Source organism: Loxodonta africana, unplaced genomic scaffold (genome assembly GCF_030014295.1).
Source record: "Loxodonta africana isolate mLoxAfr1 unplaced genomic scaffold, mLoxAfr1.hap2 scaffold_56, whole genome shotgun sequence".
Taxonomy (NCBI): Eukaryota; Metazoa; Chordata; class Mammalia; order Proboscidea; family Elephantidae; genus Loxodonta; species Loxodonta africana.
Window position 1 is genome coordinate 550,465 of NW_026975283.1, and position 16,777 is coordinate 567,241.

The 16,777-nt window shown below is 44.6% G+C and overlaps 2 long non-coding RNA genes across 5 annotated transcripts in view; one reads left to right on the top strand and one right to left on the bottom strand.

Moving 5' to 3' along the window:
* Positions 1–16,777, bottom strand: part of LOC135229841 (uncharacterized) — a 637,733-nt gene that overhangs the window by 108,049 nt on the left and 512,907 nt on the right. The window lies entirely within an intron of this gene.
* The window catches only part of LOC135229842 (uncharacterized), a 590,403-nt gene continuing 582,591 nt past the window's right edge, over positions 8,966–16,777 (top strand). For both annotated transcript variants that reach the window (XR_010320506.1, XR_010320507.1), the window contains exon 1: positions 8,966–10,607. This is a non-coding gene — a long non-coding RNA (uncharacterized LOC135229842). The remainder of the gene's footprint in view (positions 10,608–16,777) is intronic.

Genomic DNA, 16,777 nt, shown 5'->3' on the forward strand with positions numbered 1-16,777 from the left:
AACATATGGAGCAGTTCTATTCTGTCACATCAGGTCACTATGAGTCAAAAATGACTGGATGGCACCTAACAACAACTTCCTCAGTGGTCTGACTAAATAATAGTAGTCAATTGATGAGATTTCCCCTTTAAGTATACTTTTCTCTAGTTTCTCGTTTGTTTCCATAAACACTCATTACTGTTAAGTCAGAGAAAATAAAACCTTTGCAATGTTAAAAGTGAGTAATAATACCTATCTCACACACTGTATCAATCTAAGGGTTAAATGAGGAATGACATGTGAACATAGCGGAGGGCCCAGCCTCCTATGTCACTCAGGGAATGTGTTCTTCTCTCCTCTGGCTCTCTCTCTTTTCCTTATTGCTCTACTAAGACCTTGAGGGCTATATATGGCTACAGGGTTCAGGACTTCACAATTCTGTTTTCCTTACCAATGCACTGTAATCTTGGGCTCATGGGCAGCCTCTCCACAGATGTAGTGCTTCCATTTCTATTCACTTATTTATTATTTAAGTCAAGGTTCCACCTCCAGCCATTTCAACTCCTCCTGGGCCCAGACTTATACCCAAATGTCAGCATAAATCTCTGTATCGACCTCTTCATGTATAAAATGTACATTATAATGATACATTCCTCATACAGCTATCATGCAGAACAAATATCTTAAGAAAGGAGAAGCTCTTACAAGAGTCCTGGCGCCACCAGTGCACGTACTCAATAAGTGTTAGCTGTTAGTATTATTACCTGACGTCTCCAGGTAGACGTCTAACGGTTATCACATGTTATGAAGGCCATGAAATAATTCTTGGTCCCAAGCCCTACTCTACTTTTATTAATGCATTTCTCCAGACTTCCATGATGGTAGTATGTGTTTTCTTCCACACAGTGGATATGTTTAGGAAAGTTTGGCCGGGTCTTACCTAATGAATTGCTTAGACATTTGAATGGGCAAACTTTGCTACAAGCTTTAGCGAACTAATGTAGCAAAGAATTAGAATCATCCTCAGCTGCTCGTGCTAGGACTCTCAATCCAGAATATCTGGTAAGACTATTGTTATGGACTGAATTGTGTCCCACAAAAATATGTGTTGAAATTCTAACTCCTGCAATTGTAAATATGACCCAGCTTGTAAATAGTGGGCTCCCTTTGTTATGTTAATGAGGCCATAACAGTGTACCGTGGGTCCTAAACCTAGTCACTTCTGAGCTAAGAAAATGTGTGGAATAGACACAGAAATACACACGAGGCAGAGGAAGGCAGACAGTGGAGACAAATGCCTCTACAGTGCGGGAACTCTAAGGATTGTTGGCAGTTTCTAGAAGCTGAAATAGAGGAGGAAGTACCTCCCCTCCCTGCCCGGAGCTATGCTCTGAATTCAGACTTCTGGCCTCCTAAACTGTGAGAAAATATATTTCTCTTTTAAAGCCACCCAATAGTCGTTTATTTGCTGTTGTTATGGTAACTCCTACAGGCACCAAGATGATAAATTTAGCCCAAAGTAAAATAATGTTCTTTCCTCCTTGGTATTCGTTGTTGGTGTTAGCTGCTCTTTACTCAGCCCCTGACTAATGGTGATGCTGTACATAATGAGATGGGACTGTTGTGATTCGTAGTGTGTTCACTGGCTGATTTTCAAAAATAGATTGCCACCTCTTTCTTCTTCATTCATCTTAGTCTGGAAGCTCTGCTGAAACCTGTTCAGCATCACAGCAACAAGCAAGCTTCCTCTGACAGATGGTGGTAACCGTGCGTGCGGTGCATGGGCCGGGAATTGATTGGGGTCCCCTGCATGGAAGGCAAGAATTCAACCACTGAACCACCCTGCCCCCTTCCTCCTCGGTGCGGCCCACCAGAATCCTGCTCTTTCCCTATCAGTGTCCTCTGCCCTCACGCGAGAGCATTGGCAGGGTCGGCTTCGGGCTGACGGATAGAAATTTGATTGATTGATTGATTTTTAATTGTGGTGAAAACACATATTCTTATTTTATATTTATGATTACCTACTGCTTTCCAGTCAATTCCAACTCGTAGTCACCCTGTAGGACAGAGTAGAACTGCCCCATATGGTTTCCAAGGCTGTACATTTTTACAGAAGCCGACTGCCACATCTTTCTGATGAAGAGCGGCTGGTGGGTTTGAACCGCCCATCCTTCACTCAGCAGCTGAACACAGAACTACTGTGCCACGAGGCTTCCTCGTATGTATGATTAATTTTTATTAATTACAGTACTTTCTATAGTTTTGAATTTTTTTCTATGGAGACTGCTCTGTAATCTACATATGATAAAAGTTATACCTTTTCTTTCTTTTTTTGTGTCTTTTTTTATTGTATGAGTTTAGATCTCCATTTTAAATGTTTAATAAAAATAATACAAAGCATTCTTATTTTATTGCTAATTTTAAAGGAAATGTCCAACATCTCCCATTAATACCGTATTAATTATAGTTTTCCAGGTCAGGCAACTCCTTTCCTGTTCCGTGTTTGCTCAGAGTTCTTATCTCTCACAGGGACTGGACTTTATCAACTGCTTTGTCCCATCTCTTCGGGTGACCCTATGTCTTTTCTTCTTTCACCTATACATGTGGTGAATTAAATTATTAAATCTTTAATGTTCTCTCAAACCTGCGTGCCTACAATAAACCATCTTGATCATGGCATATTATATGTTTTATTCTGTGCTGGATTTCCTGTGTCAGCACTTCACGTAGGTTTTTGCATCTCAGTTATTTAGTCAGCTTGTCCTGTAACTTTTCTTCTACCATCCTTCTGTAATTCGTTATCCTTATTAAACTAGCCTTAAGATCCAGTTGGAGGAGTGTCTCATGGTTTTCTATTCTTTGTTGCCTATGTACAAGTTTAAAATTACCTGTTCCTTGCATGTTTGATGGTAACCTGACTGAAAATTATCTAGGCCCATTATTTTCTTTGTACAGAGATCTTGAACTATTGATCCATGTTGTTTAGTGATTAAAGGCCTCTTCTGGTAGTAATTAGAAAAATTTCTGCTGCCTGTTCTAGGCTACTAGAATTCTATCTTTAAATATTATCTTGATTTTCACGGTTTTCAGCCTCATTCAGACCAACTAATCAATGCCAATTTTCCCCCCTTTTCCCAAAGTCAGCCTCTGCAACTATTCCTGGCACCAATCCCCGTATCTAAGTCTTATTTCCAAAGAAAGATATCACAGTGTGCTATCCAAGCAATTTTGTGTGCACAGGCTCCGTGAATCCATAATGTGAGCATATAATCTTCTAATACTTTTTTTCTAATTGTCCTTTTGCTAAAACTTTCTTTCTCTACTTTCTTTTTTCATCCCTTCCCTCCTCCTCCATCTGGTAGTATTAAAGTTGTGGGTTTTATGTTCAGGTCTTCAACCCAGGTGGGATTGACTCTGTGTGCAGTGCGGTGCCCAGTTGCATCTACGCAGCAAGAGGACACACTTCTAGAACCAGAAGGCGGGGAGGGCGCCGGTTGGGCAGTTGGGGGGGGCGGGGCTGCGCGGAGAGGGGCGCGAGGGTGGCGCGAGGTCCCGGACAGCCCCACCGCAAACGCGGGGCTGCTGGACAGAGCCCGGCCTCCTGTGCCTTTTGGGACAGGCCCAGCCGGTCCAGCACCTCAAGGCCCCAGACCCCCGCCAGGCTACAGGTCCCACCAAAACTCGGGGAAACCTAAGGCCATGGAGGCCAAGGCCCAGGGTCTGGCCCTGAGGACTTTTCCTGCCACGCTTGATCACAACGCTTATATACTGGGAAGGAGGGCAAGAGGCCTATCAGGACGTGGGTCCAGAGGACAGGAAGGAGGGGTGAGTTGTGGTCACCCATGGACTCATTGTCCTCCCATGGGAAGTCCACAGGGTGCCCTTCCAGGAGGAGAAATCAAAGCCACAGAGGCCACACAGCCTGGCTGCAGCCCCAGGCTGGACTCATTGCCTGCCCTGCTTCCCTGGGAAAGGCTCCCCAGGGGCCTCACCCCCAGGGGCCTCACCCCTAGTAGGCGAAAAAGCAGAGCCAGCCCTGGCTAGGGAAACTGTTTCCTCCCCTCTCATCACTGGCTGTGAGCAGACTCTTCTCTGTGCAGACAGAAGAGGAATTATCAAAATGAGCTACATACTCCAGATTTGAGTTAAGGATAATAAATTAACACAAAGAAATACGATTTTAGCAACAAATGTCTGCTTGGAGCCCGAGATGCATTAAAAAAAAAAAAAAAAGAAGAAGAAGAAGAGGGAAGAAAGGGGGAGAAAGGGAGGGATGGAGGGAAGGAAGGAAAGAAGCGACAGAGGGAGGGAGGGAGGGAAGGGAGGAAAAGCAGGAGAAAGGAAGGAAGGAGGAGGGTGTGAGGAAGGAAGGGAGGAAGGAAGAAAGGACTACTCAAGACCACAGAGGGAGTGATAGGAGTCTCCTTCTTTTGCCACCCTCCCATGGTCCCAAGCTTTCTCATCTCCCACCTCTTAAGACTATATCAGCTGCTTTGAGAGTTTTAGAATAAAGATCCTCAGGAATATCACTGCTCTCCCCCCTTAGGGTTTTCCCAGTGCTGGGTGAAACTAGGACTGAGAATCTTCCACAGGCTTCCCCCACCTGTGTATTGGGCAGTCAACACACTGAACTTTGGAGCCACTTAAAGGAAGCTGAGACTTCTGGACAATGACCCCCCACCCAAAGTTCTGCCCATCTGGGTCTAAGGATCAGTCAGACCATCGTGTACCCTCAGCAATGTTCATACTGAAGGACACTTAATGGCACTGTGGGTTTGCTCCCTCAGCGGGGGACAAGGAGCTACTGAAAGGACACCATTGAAACCTGCAGAAGCCACAGCCCAGGGTGCTGGGGGAATTTGGGAGGGAGAGATGAGGATGAGTTCAAAAGGCCGGTTGTGAAGGTGGCCAGGGGCCGGTGACCTGAAGGCACAAAGCTGACTTAAAGAGAAAAGCCTCACACCTGCCCCTCCTGGGCCCTTTGCTCCTTCAAAGGAGAAAGTCTTTTTCGCAGTTATGCAACTGGGCAGTAATAGTCCTGGAGTTATGACATGAACGAGCCTCCAAAACCTCTTGGGGAGAATGATGGTCAAGGAGGCTCTGACAACTCCACCCTGTCCTCCTCTCAGGTCAGAGGACCAGAGCTCCTCTGATGGTCTAGCTATTTGAAACAGGATTTCACTGGAAGGCAAACCTGTCACAGACTGGAAATACTCCTTGGGTTCATCTTCTTATAGCTGACTGTCTGGTGTTATTACACAACTTAGATACGGGACCAGGAGAGGAGTTTGGGGCTTGACCCCTGACATCTTAGCACCAGTTCCTGTTTCTTGAGGAGGGAAGAGGTGAAAGAAGACAGAGTTTACTCTGTTCTTTTTTCTGAGCCACAGGAAATCCTTACAAAGACCCTCTCAGGTAAAAAGACTGATGGGAAATGCCTTGGTTTACTATAACTTTGTCTTTGAGGCACTTGTTTATGTCATTTGTTTAAAATGCTTTCCTCTCAAGGAGGCATTATAATTCTTAGCTAGACTGTCCACAGAATGACTATGTGTTAACCACTAAGCTTGGTACTTAAGCAAGTGGTTACCCTTCAGAGAAGGCCCGAGGAGAGGTTGCTGCCATTGCTCCAGATGTATTTGAAATGCCTCCCTGGGGAAGGCCTTCAGAGCCGGCTCATGGGCACATGGGAATTCAGACTCATTTTGTTTGTTTGTTTGCTACCGTCTTTCATTTGGTGTCCAAAATGTTATTATCCAGTTTTTCACCAGATGTGGCTACAGACATCTCTCATATTTTGAAAGTAAATTTCATTCTCTAGTACTGAGACGCCACCAAGAGTGTATTCCAAAGTGTTTCCACCAAGCTGTAAAGACTTTCCAAAGAGGGCAGTCTTGCGCCATGTTGTGTAGCGACAGCAAGGTTGGCATAGAGTGTTCACCCAGATACTTACCACTGTGCTGCTTTCCATAATTCCTGAAATTCCAAGTCTGCCACCTGAAGAACTTCCTTTAGTGCTTACACTAAGTCTGGTGGTTATGAATTCTCTTTAGAGTTCCTTCAGCTGAGAATGTCATTATTTTCCTTTATTCCTGACGGATATTTTCCCTGGATATAGAATTCTGAGTTAAAGATTCTTTCCTTTCAGCACTGAAAAAATGTTGTTGCAGTCTTTTGACCTCCATGGTTTCGGATGAGAAATGTAGAGTAATTGAAAAATTTTTTTTCCCTTTGTGAAATGTGTTGTTTTCTCTCTAACTTCTTCCAAGGCATTTCATTGTCTTTGCTATTCTACAGTTGATTATGACTTATTTGGGCATAAAGTTCTTTGAATTTAACTTGTTGGCATGTCCTGAGCTTCTTAAATCTGTAAGTTTATGTCTTTCACCAAAATTGGGAACTGTTCAGCCCAGATTTTTTCAAATACTTAACACCTACACAGAATGCCATCTACATTCTGCTATTGAGCCATCAAGTGAATTTTTAATTTCTATTAGTGTATTCATACCTAAATTTTTCTCACATCAAAAATTGTCATTTGTAAATACCTTCTTTTTCTTTAGTGATAATATTTACATTGCCATTTGTTAAAAAAAAAAAAAAAAAAAAAAAACTCTTCCTGTTACTTCTTAGAGCACGGTTACAATACCTTTTTACACTTTTTCTGTTATGCCAATGCTATGAGTCCTGCTTTAATCTTATGGAAATTGTCATTTTTTTGTTTGCTTGTTTTAGCAAGGAATAGACCCAGTTATGTTCAGGCTGCAAGTTCTGTCTCATCTCCTGTATGCTGTGGCTCAAATGTCTTTTGAATTTTCAAAGCTTAAGAGGACTAAAATATTTTGAGGACTTATCTATGTGAGTGCCACTCAGTCTGGGACCTAGATGGTGTTCAAACCCATAATACAGTGCTCAAAGGTTTGCAATGGTTCTTAGGATCAGATCTATGAATGGGCAACTTACCCATTGCCGTCGAGTCAACTTAGAGGTGACTTTATATGCGACTTTATGAAATCCCTGTCTTGAGCTGCTTCCTCTCTATCTCTCTGAGGCTCTCTGACTTCTGATGGGCTACCTTCCCGGTCCACTGGCAAGAATGTTGGGGCTTTAATCTCTTCATTCTGCCACGCGGTTAAGTGACTGGGTCTGTCTATGGGGCCAAATAATGGTATGATAGAGACAGAAAACGTAACAGACATTCCTCTACACTCTTTGGACTTAGAGTGTTAGGTGTTTGCCCCCCTGCCTGCCTGCCCATCTCTCTCCTTTACAGACCGTCTACCCCCCACATGATAGAAAGAAGGATTGTCTTGGACCTATTTCTATCCACAACCTGAGTGTAGTTATGAGATTTGGGCTCATTTAATTTCAGCCTCTGGAATATTCATACTTTATGTTCTGGTTTCTTCCCGCAGCCACCTTCAACCATTTCCTTTGCAGAGTCCTGAGATAGCATCCCATGCATTTGTCCAGATACTTAGTTGTCAGATGCCAGCATAGCCACCGGGGAAGTGTTAGTTGTGGTTAGGGGGAGGGACTGTACACTGAAGGAGCTGCAAGACCTGGCTGCCTTGTGTGAGCAGGACCGGGGGGTGCTGAGGGAGGAGTGCTGAAGGTGCTGAGTCAAGGGGAGTTTAATGTAAAGTTGGGTCAAGGAGAGTTTGTTGATATGGGGGGAACTCTCTCCTAAAAAGGATTTATTGCCATTGTGGGGGTTCTGGAAATGGGTTTAATATGCTACAGGGATTGTGCTTGGAAGCTTGGAAAAGGCAATGGCCCACATTCTATGACATCAAAATGCCGTTACTGCTGTGTCAGATGTTGAAAAATGGGGGAAAGTCTCCAACACATGGACATCCAGAGTGAGTTCTCTTAAGACCATTTTTGAGAAGTCCTGAAGGACACTCCTCTCATCAGAACAATAAGGAATGCATGGTGCAGGGGAGTGGCAGCAAAGTGAAACTTAGAGATGTCTGTTCTCTGGAGGCTTAGGTTGTGGGTGGGAGACAGCTGCCTAGTAGCAATGGGAATAATGGGGTCCCAGAGCAGCAGAAGCCAGGTGGAAGCACTTAACTATCAGAAACAAGGTGTATGTCATTACTGTAATGGTCAGCAGGTCAATATATTATCTACTGGGGCATAAAAAATTATCATAAAACATAGTAGATATTAGATAAATGGAAAAATACTCCATTTATGCTAATAAAATTTGGAAGTAGACAAATATACTGTTATTACTTTTATGACCCAACATACTTTTCTAGGTGAATTAATAAGCTAGAAAAGTTAAGTAATGAATTAAATATTAAAACAGATTTTCTTCTTTTTATGATGAAAATATAATTGCATACCTAGAAAATGAGGATAAAAATTTTGGTAAACTGACAAGCCAAATATACCAAAATCAATGACTTCTCTCCAGTCTAGACATAGTGCCCAAAATTGGAAGTATCAGGGTGGGAGGAATAAAGACAATTTTCTTTACTACATGATTGCATCAAATTGTGTCCAAAATCATAAACTACTTAGGAAAACATTGTTTTGACCGGAACAGAAAAGAATCTATTTGAAGAAAGTTCATGTAGAGGAAGAAATAAAATTAAACCTTAAGAATGCAAAAAATATGTTTTCTCAAATGGGAAGTCTTGTTTAATCAATGATAGTCCCCCAAAATCAACATACAAATGTATTGCAATTCCCATTAGAATATTTACCTCGTTATTTGTTGAATTGTATACAGTAATCTTAAGATGCAAATAGTATAATAGATACCAAAGAACAGACAACAAAAACCTGAAAAAGAAGGAGGCTGCTTCATCAACTAACGGAATATTACATAGCATAGGAACTGAAAGCTAGACCAAGGAAACAAAGTAGCAAATCCACAGAGATTATCATAATAACCGTTAATACAGAGGTGGTATTTCAACTCAGGAAAATTATGGTTTATCTTATAAATGCTGCTGACTCAACTGATCATTCTGGGTAAAAAAAAAAAAAAAAAAAAACTTCTAAGAATGTGATACATCAGCGATGGATCTGGGAAATTATGGGAAATGTCGATGATAAGGATTAACAACTATTTCCGTTTTATACAAGGAAGACAAAAATTGAGGACTTGCAAAATGAGCAATGAATTCAAAAGACCATTCAGAGCAAATACGAGTGACCAATAAGCATAATCGAAGTTGTTCAAAAACACTGGTAGTGAAGAAATTATCAAAGTCCCAGTGAAACTGGCACAATTTAAAAATCTACACCACCTATGGCTGGGGCCCGGGGGTGCTGTGGGGAGAAGGGTGCCTCAGACATGGCTGGAAAGGTGCATGATGACAGCCTTTAGGGGAAAGACATGGACATGGCTCTGTAATTTTGAAACATTCTTTGACCTAGAAATCTCACCCTTTGGAATTTATCCCATGGAAGCAAATCCTCTAGTATACAAAGGATGGTTATTGTTAATAATGGCAAAAAATCGACTGCTCATGGATGATGGAAAGATAGATAATTTATGGTAGAGCTAAATCAATAAAATTTAGGAGTCATTAGAATGAAAAAGAACTAGAGTAGTTAAATAGTAGAAATCTCTGTGAAGTATTACTGAAGGAGAAAATCAAGGTGCAGAGAAGTCTGTATAAAATGAGCACATTTGGGTAAAGCAATAGCAATTGTTTGAATATGCTTGAATACCTGTTTGTGTTTATGTGAGTGTGTAAATGAGCAGACGAAGATACATTTGTGTCTGTGTGTGCTTGTATAAGCAAGGGTAAGAGAGACTACTTACCACATTGTTAACCTCAATTTCCTTGGATTCACTTCTGGAAAAGGACTGGGGGGGAGGAGAGCTAGAACATGCAGGAAGAGTGGACTTAGAAAGCACGGGTGATATGTGTTTCCACTTTAGTAGTGTTATATATGAGTCAGTCTAGATAGTGTACACAGTAATTGTTCTCATCTATTTAAATGCTTTATGTGTAAATATGAGTTCAATCTTAGAAGACCCAAAAAGGTAGTGTTAGTGTCATACCTAATGACCTTCAGGGAATCAGCAATTTACAGAGCACTGTGGGTAGAGTATGACACAATTTCCGTTAAAGCAAACGAACCAGGGGATCTACTTGTGAACCTGTGACTGTGTGTATGTGTCCCAGCTGAGAAATGTAGGGAAAGATACACATGTGTCTATTAACTTTGGACACCTTGGGGGTGCAGGACCAAATTACATATGAGGGTGGGACCATGATTGTAACTTTTTCATTATACAAATCTGTACCCTTAGAGGTGTTATACAAAAGACTTTTAGAGCTTTGAAAGTTGATAAACATCATCATAGATACATTATTTTAAAAACATTTTGTTGGATTTTTTTTGAACAGGGGGAAAATATCTTTAACAACAGACACAAAGATTTTAATCACTGGAAGAAGAGCACACCACAGACTGCTCAACAGTCAGATCCAGCAGATTTCACGCTTGTTCTTGGAGACAATGAGCTCTTCTGGTCTCTACACCTGGAAATGACCAGCGAGAATTTTGTAAGGGTCCATGAAGTTACTCCTCAAACGTTTCTTGCAGGTACATGTCTACAGATAAAGGAAGAAGGCTGGACACCACATGCAGTTCACTAGGTAACTCATAGACGACTAGAAGATTCTCTTTCCCTGATATGCCACTACCACTTCCTTCCACTTGTTGCTCTGCTGGAAAACGTACCCTTTGCATGCTATACCTTTTCCTGGACTGAACATAGAGGAAGTTAACTGGAAAGATGCAGCTTTTAAGGAAAATATTTTGACCAGTAGCTCCAGGGACAGTAGGACCCCCTCAGCCAGCCTATGGCCACTGTGGGAATGCCAGCCCCCTCACTCTCTTGTACCTCTGAGCATCCAGGGCTTTCTGTTTGATCATCAGGAGACTTCAGAATTCACCTCGCCTGAAAACCCTCGCTTCCTCCACCTCTGACCATGTCCCTCGCAGGAGAGTCTGTCACTCTGAGAAGTATAAACAGGGCAGCCTGTGGTTGGAAATGCCTGTCCTGGAGGCTCTGCCCTCCCTTCCTTGCCCCTGAGGGCTTCCCTGTGCCACTTGGGGTCTCATCACCGAGGGAAGGACATACCCCTGGCACCTCCAGGGTTTCCCAGTTCCTAGTGCTTGCTGTTGTGGCTGAAACTTGGGCTCTTCTGCTCATTATCGAGTCTGGGCCTGAATCTGCCCCTTCTCACCCTTACCTCTGATCGTCTGTCTTCTTGCCCTCTCTTTTGCTATTTTCATCTCAGTCAGGCTTTTTCTTCTAGTCCTCTGATCTCAGGACAGGCCAGATTATACCACAGAAAGAAGAAAAACCAAAAATGTCTTTGACATGTTCACAGTCAGAGGGTAAAACCTGTTTTAAAGAAAAGAAAGAGTTCCAAATTTTGCCCCTAACCTCCTGGGAGATGCTGTGCAGGAACTACCCAGTAATTACTGGATCTACAGTTTTCCAGAAAAGGAGACCACCCAGTGGAATTTTCCAAACCATCTTCCACTATACTTGCCCAAAGAGGCAACAACAACTTATCCTAATCACAAACCCAAACTCCCCTGTGAGGCCAGTAGTGGATGGGGTGAGCTCACTTTACCAGTCCTTCTCTCCTCCTGAAAGGCCCTCCTTCTCCTTTGCCTGGAGGCTGCTGGGAAGGGAAACTGCAGTCCTTGGTTGAGGGCTTTATGCCTAATGCTCGCATGCAGACAGGTTTCCCCACAGCCTGCCAGCTCTCTGGCTCCTCCTACTGCAGAGAACTCAGTGACACCCCCTCCACCATCACACCTCCCTTAGAGCTGTCTTTGCAGGGCCCCCTCTCAGCCTCCCAAGTCCCACTGAATCCCCATTTCTCTTTCCCTACTTACACTGTGCTCATCCTCAGGGTTTCAAGACCTCACCATCCAGATGAGGCCTGTCCTCTCCTCTCCTAGGCCAGGCGAACCTTTGAGTGGACCTGGTGTCTGCGGTCAACTTTCCTGGGACTTCTTCTATCTGGATCCCTCTAGGGCTGGAGATCTCCATGCACTTGGCATGGGACAGTGGGGACATAGGGACAGGAGGGAAAGTTCTTACAGGGGAGGTGAGTTAAAGGACTCTGAATGGAGGTCTTGATAGACCAAAAACCTGTTGCTATGGTGTTGATTGCAACTCGCGGAGACCTCACTTGTTTCAGAGTAGAACTGCACTCAGTAGGGTTTTCAATGACTGTGATAATAAGGAAGTAGATCACCAGGCCTTTCTTCCACAGTCCATTGTGTGAGTTGAAACCACAAACCTTTTGGGTAGTAGCTGATGAGAAGACCCACATTTCCAGCCCAAATGCCCTGTTCCTCCCAGTCCCAGGGGGCTGGAGAGAGAGTCTTCAGGCACTTCGGCCTCTGGCCTTGGTGCTAAACCAGTGCCCTCTGCAGCCAGGGCTCCTGCCTCTGCGTCCTCTCCAGCTGGTGCCTCAGCCTCTTCAGCTCCTCTCTCTGCTTCTTCAGCTGCTCCTCCAGGCACCTGCAGACCATTCTCTTCTCCCTCACCTCCCTCTTCTTGGTGGCCATCAGGCAATGCCTGGCGAGCTGGTGGCAGCGTTGGGGCCTGTGCTGGGGTGAGGGTGGCAGCCACCTCTCCAGCAGCTCTTCAAAGAAGACCCTGCAGCTGAAGTCCTGGCTCACGCCATGCTCCGTGTGGGCCACCAGGGCCTCCTGGGACTCGAACACGCAGCAATAGGCCACACAGTGGAAGCCATGCTCACCGGTCATCAGCCACTCCAGGGTGGCCACATGGGGCCTCTCCTTATGCTTCTCCCCTGGAAACTGAGCTCTGGGGTGTGGGCCTCCTCCTGCTAGGGCTTCAGAGCGCTAACCAGGGGCTCAGTGTTGGTCAGACTGGGAGTGGAGCCAATTGTGCTCTCCTCTGAGAGTTGGGTCTCAAAGACCTGTAGTATCTTGCCCATGGTGGCAAAGGAGGTTTTGGTCTGCCAGGCCACGGCCATGCCCTTGACTGCTCACCTGGGTGAAGTATGGGCTCCTGACCCATTACTTCTCTGGAGGAGCCCCATAGCTGGATGAGTGAGAGGTCTGCTCAGCAGAAGCTGAGGGAAAAGACCTCTCTGATGGTTGTGGAATCTTCATGGGCCTGGAGCGTGGGCTTTTTGCTGTGGATGTTGTTGGCTCCATGGCACTTTCCTCTTGGGTTGAGACCTCTGAGAACAGAGTTAATTTACCTGATCTCTGGGTCTTGGGAAGACTCACCTATGAGCCCAAGGATTTGGCCTTAGGGATACCTGGGGCCTGCCCATCACCACCATCCTCCACCTCTGGAAAACCCCATCAATTCTCCTTCCATCCTGGGATCTCTCACTCCTCTTGGGGGCGCTGCTGTGGGAGACAGAATCCCCTGGCCACAATGACACTAACGGTAGTAGTACCTTAGAACAAAGATGTACACTCTGAAAACACTATAATACATCTTGGGATTTTATATTTGTAAATAGAGGATCATCCAATGTGCTCCCTCCCCCCTTTATTTGCTGAATGCTCAGTGAATTTGCTCCTTTGGAACATGGGAATGACCTCATTTTCTTGAAATTTTATAATATTTTGTGACTTCTCCAAAAGGAATTTCCTACGAAAGTGATATTCTTAGTAAATTTAAACACGCAAATGGGAGAAATTTTCACCTCTTTTTAAGGGAAACCTTTTATAGAAGGAATTATACTTAAAAGTTAGAGAATAATTTGTATATTTAGTTAAGACCCTGACAGGTATACCTCTTCCTTGTACCTTCTTAACGAAGCCACAGTAACAGGTTAAAATTGTTTCCTCTTGAAAGCAATTGAAGAGAAGCCCCTTACCACGTCCTTATTAGATGAGTGACTTCAGAGTGCTGCAGAAGACATATGTTCGGCCGAAAGCCTTGATGCCACAAACCTGAGAGGCTAAGACACAACCACCTCACCTGTGTGTGTCTAGGAGGGTTGTATGTGTCAACATAAGGTCTATCTATGCACATTTCTGAACATGAGGGAAGGATTCGAGACCTCAGGATGAACAAAGAAAACAGACGGAGCCAGGTTGGGTGAGCGAGTGTGGCATGAGGTGAAAAGTAGCAAAATCTGTCAGAAGCAAGTTAGAGGCCAGGCAGAGGACCAAGGAGGAAACAGGAAACAGGGCTGGGGCAGACACTGCCTGAGGAAAGGGTGCACAATTAGGAATCACAGAAGCTCAGGTTCAGTTTGTTGTCATTTGCCATGAAGTCTATTCTGACTTGTGGCGACCCCATGTGTTACAGAGTAGAACTGCTCCATTGGGTTTTCTGGATTGTAATCTTAATAGAAGCAGATCTCCAGATCTTTTCTTCCCAGTACTCCTGGGTGAGTTCAGACCGCCCACTTGTAGGTTAGCTGTAGAGCACAAACTGCATCACTTAGGCACCTTCACCTCCTTAACCTATACTTCAAGCTAAGTAGCGTAGGGATTTAAAATACTATCCTGAAGTGAGGCTTTGCTGTGACTGGGTGTTAAGCCTTGGAAGAGGAGAAGGGAATTCCCTGGATCTAGGGGGATGGGGTCTGTCCTAATCTTCTTCTGCCCAAGCCCAGGCTGGGACAGCATAGTTCACAGTGGTACAGATACAGTGCTTCCTCACACCACCCACTTTCATAAGCTCCTGAGAAATTTTACTTCTTTCGTTATTCCTGACATGACATATTAATTCAATCTTATTTGAAAATATGATAAAAATGAATAACTGATCTCCCTAAACACTCTTTGCCCCCCTCCCAGTTGCCCAGTGGCTTCCTCAACATAAAGTAGGAGGTTCCCAAGCCCGAACAATTGAGTAGCTTGTCTGTGCCTATTCAGAAAGGGCCTTAGAGTTACAGTCGTGTTCTTTGGTTCACTCGCTCATTCCTTTATTCATATCACAGTTTTGTTGTCTACTAAATGACAGCAAGTACTTTCTCTGGGATAGCCACTTCATCTCCTCATTCAAAATCTGTATCTTGTCTCCAAATCTTGTCTGGTGAAATCAGACTCTTTGCCACGCACGTCCGGTCAATCAGGAAGAATTTTTCTCCCACCCCTGCCTCGAGTCTTAGAGGTTTCTCCTTTCCATATTGCCATTTCATCCTGACTGGGTGAAGGTAAACAAACAAACAAAAAAAGGTCCCCCAAAGGATGTTCACCCCTCTGTTCCAAGCTCTCACGAGTTGGGAACTCCGACTGAGGAATCACTCTCTGTGAACTGGTAGCTTAAATTGCTCTCCCACAGGAGACCTCAGATCGACAAACTCTCCAAAGAGCAGTTGGATCTGAGCAAGCACCAAGGCCCCCCAACACTTGTGTGACATCATTGCTGACATTGTTCAGTTTCGAGGGCCCAGTTTGAACCTAAACAAGAAAAACATGGCAGCTTTTGGAGGTGTTGGGAGGATTGGGGGAAACTTAATAGTAAGTATGTAATAAAAATGAATTGAAAGTTTTCCCTGCCTTCAAATAGGTTACCATTCTATTGGAAAGAGAAATGTGAGTTCAGGGAATGATAACAGAGTGTCATGGGCTGTGGTTTCTCCCAAACCTCTTATCTCTGAATCTTAGATGGCTGCTTAGTAACTTTGAAGACCCCAGATGCCATTCACCGACACTGGATGCAAAACATTTTCTTAATAAACTTCCTTATGCCAATTGCCTACATGTCCCCCGAATCCATGGTCCCCGGACCACCGAACCTGCTATCCTGTCCCTCAAAGTATTTGGTTGTGATCAGGAAAATTCTTAGCTTTTAGTTTAGTCCAGTTGTGCTGACTTCCCCTGTATTGTGTGTTGTCCTTCCCTTCACCTAAGATTTGTCTACAAAACCCAGTACAGTTACTGTTAAAAAACTGTTTTTGGAATTGGGATTGCATTGTATCTGTAGATGGTTTTGGGTAGAACTGACATTTTCACAATGTTAGTGAATCCCCCTCTCCCTCACTCTCCACCCTCTTAACCATCAAAGAATGTTTTCTTCTGTGTTTAAACCTTTTCATGAGTTCTTATAATAGTGGTCTCATAGAGTATTTGTCCTTTTGCCACAGATTAATTTCACTCAGCATAATGCCTTCCAGATTCCTGTAGGCCCGAATGCTGCCACCAGGTGGCCAGATGCTGCCTGATGGCCGCCAAGAAGAGGGAGGTAAGGGAGAAGAGAGTGGTCTGCAGGCGCCTGGAGTAGCAGCTATAGAAGCAGAGAGGAGCTGAAGAGGCTGAGGGACCAGCTGGTGAGGCTGCATAGGCAGGAGGCCAGGCTGCAGAGGGCGCAGGTGCAGCACCAAGGCCAGAGTGGGAAGTGCCGGAAGACCCTCTAGCACCCCCGAACTAGGAGGAGCAGGGCCTTTGGGCTGGAAATGTGGGCCCTTCAGGAGAGACCTCCATTCAGTTTCGTTTAACCCAGCTCCCCTGGAAGATACCCACCCTCCCACCCCGAGTGCACAGAGACCTCCAGCCCTAGGAGGATCTGGATGGAGGAAACCCCAGATAGCTGACCGCAGGCACCAGGTCCCCTCAGAGGCTCCCCTGGCCCAGAAGAGGAGAGGACAGCCTCACCTGGATGGTGAGGTCTCAGAACTCTGAGGATGAGCATAGCATAAGTAGGGAAAGGGAAATGGGATTTCAGTGGGACTTGGGAGGCTAAGGGGTCCCTGCAAGGAGAGCTCTAAGAGAGGTGTGACGGTCATGGGGTGTCACTGAGTTCTTTGCAGGAGAACGAATCAGAGAGACCACAGGTTGTGCGGAACCTGCCTGCAGGTGA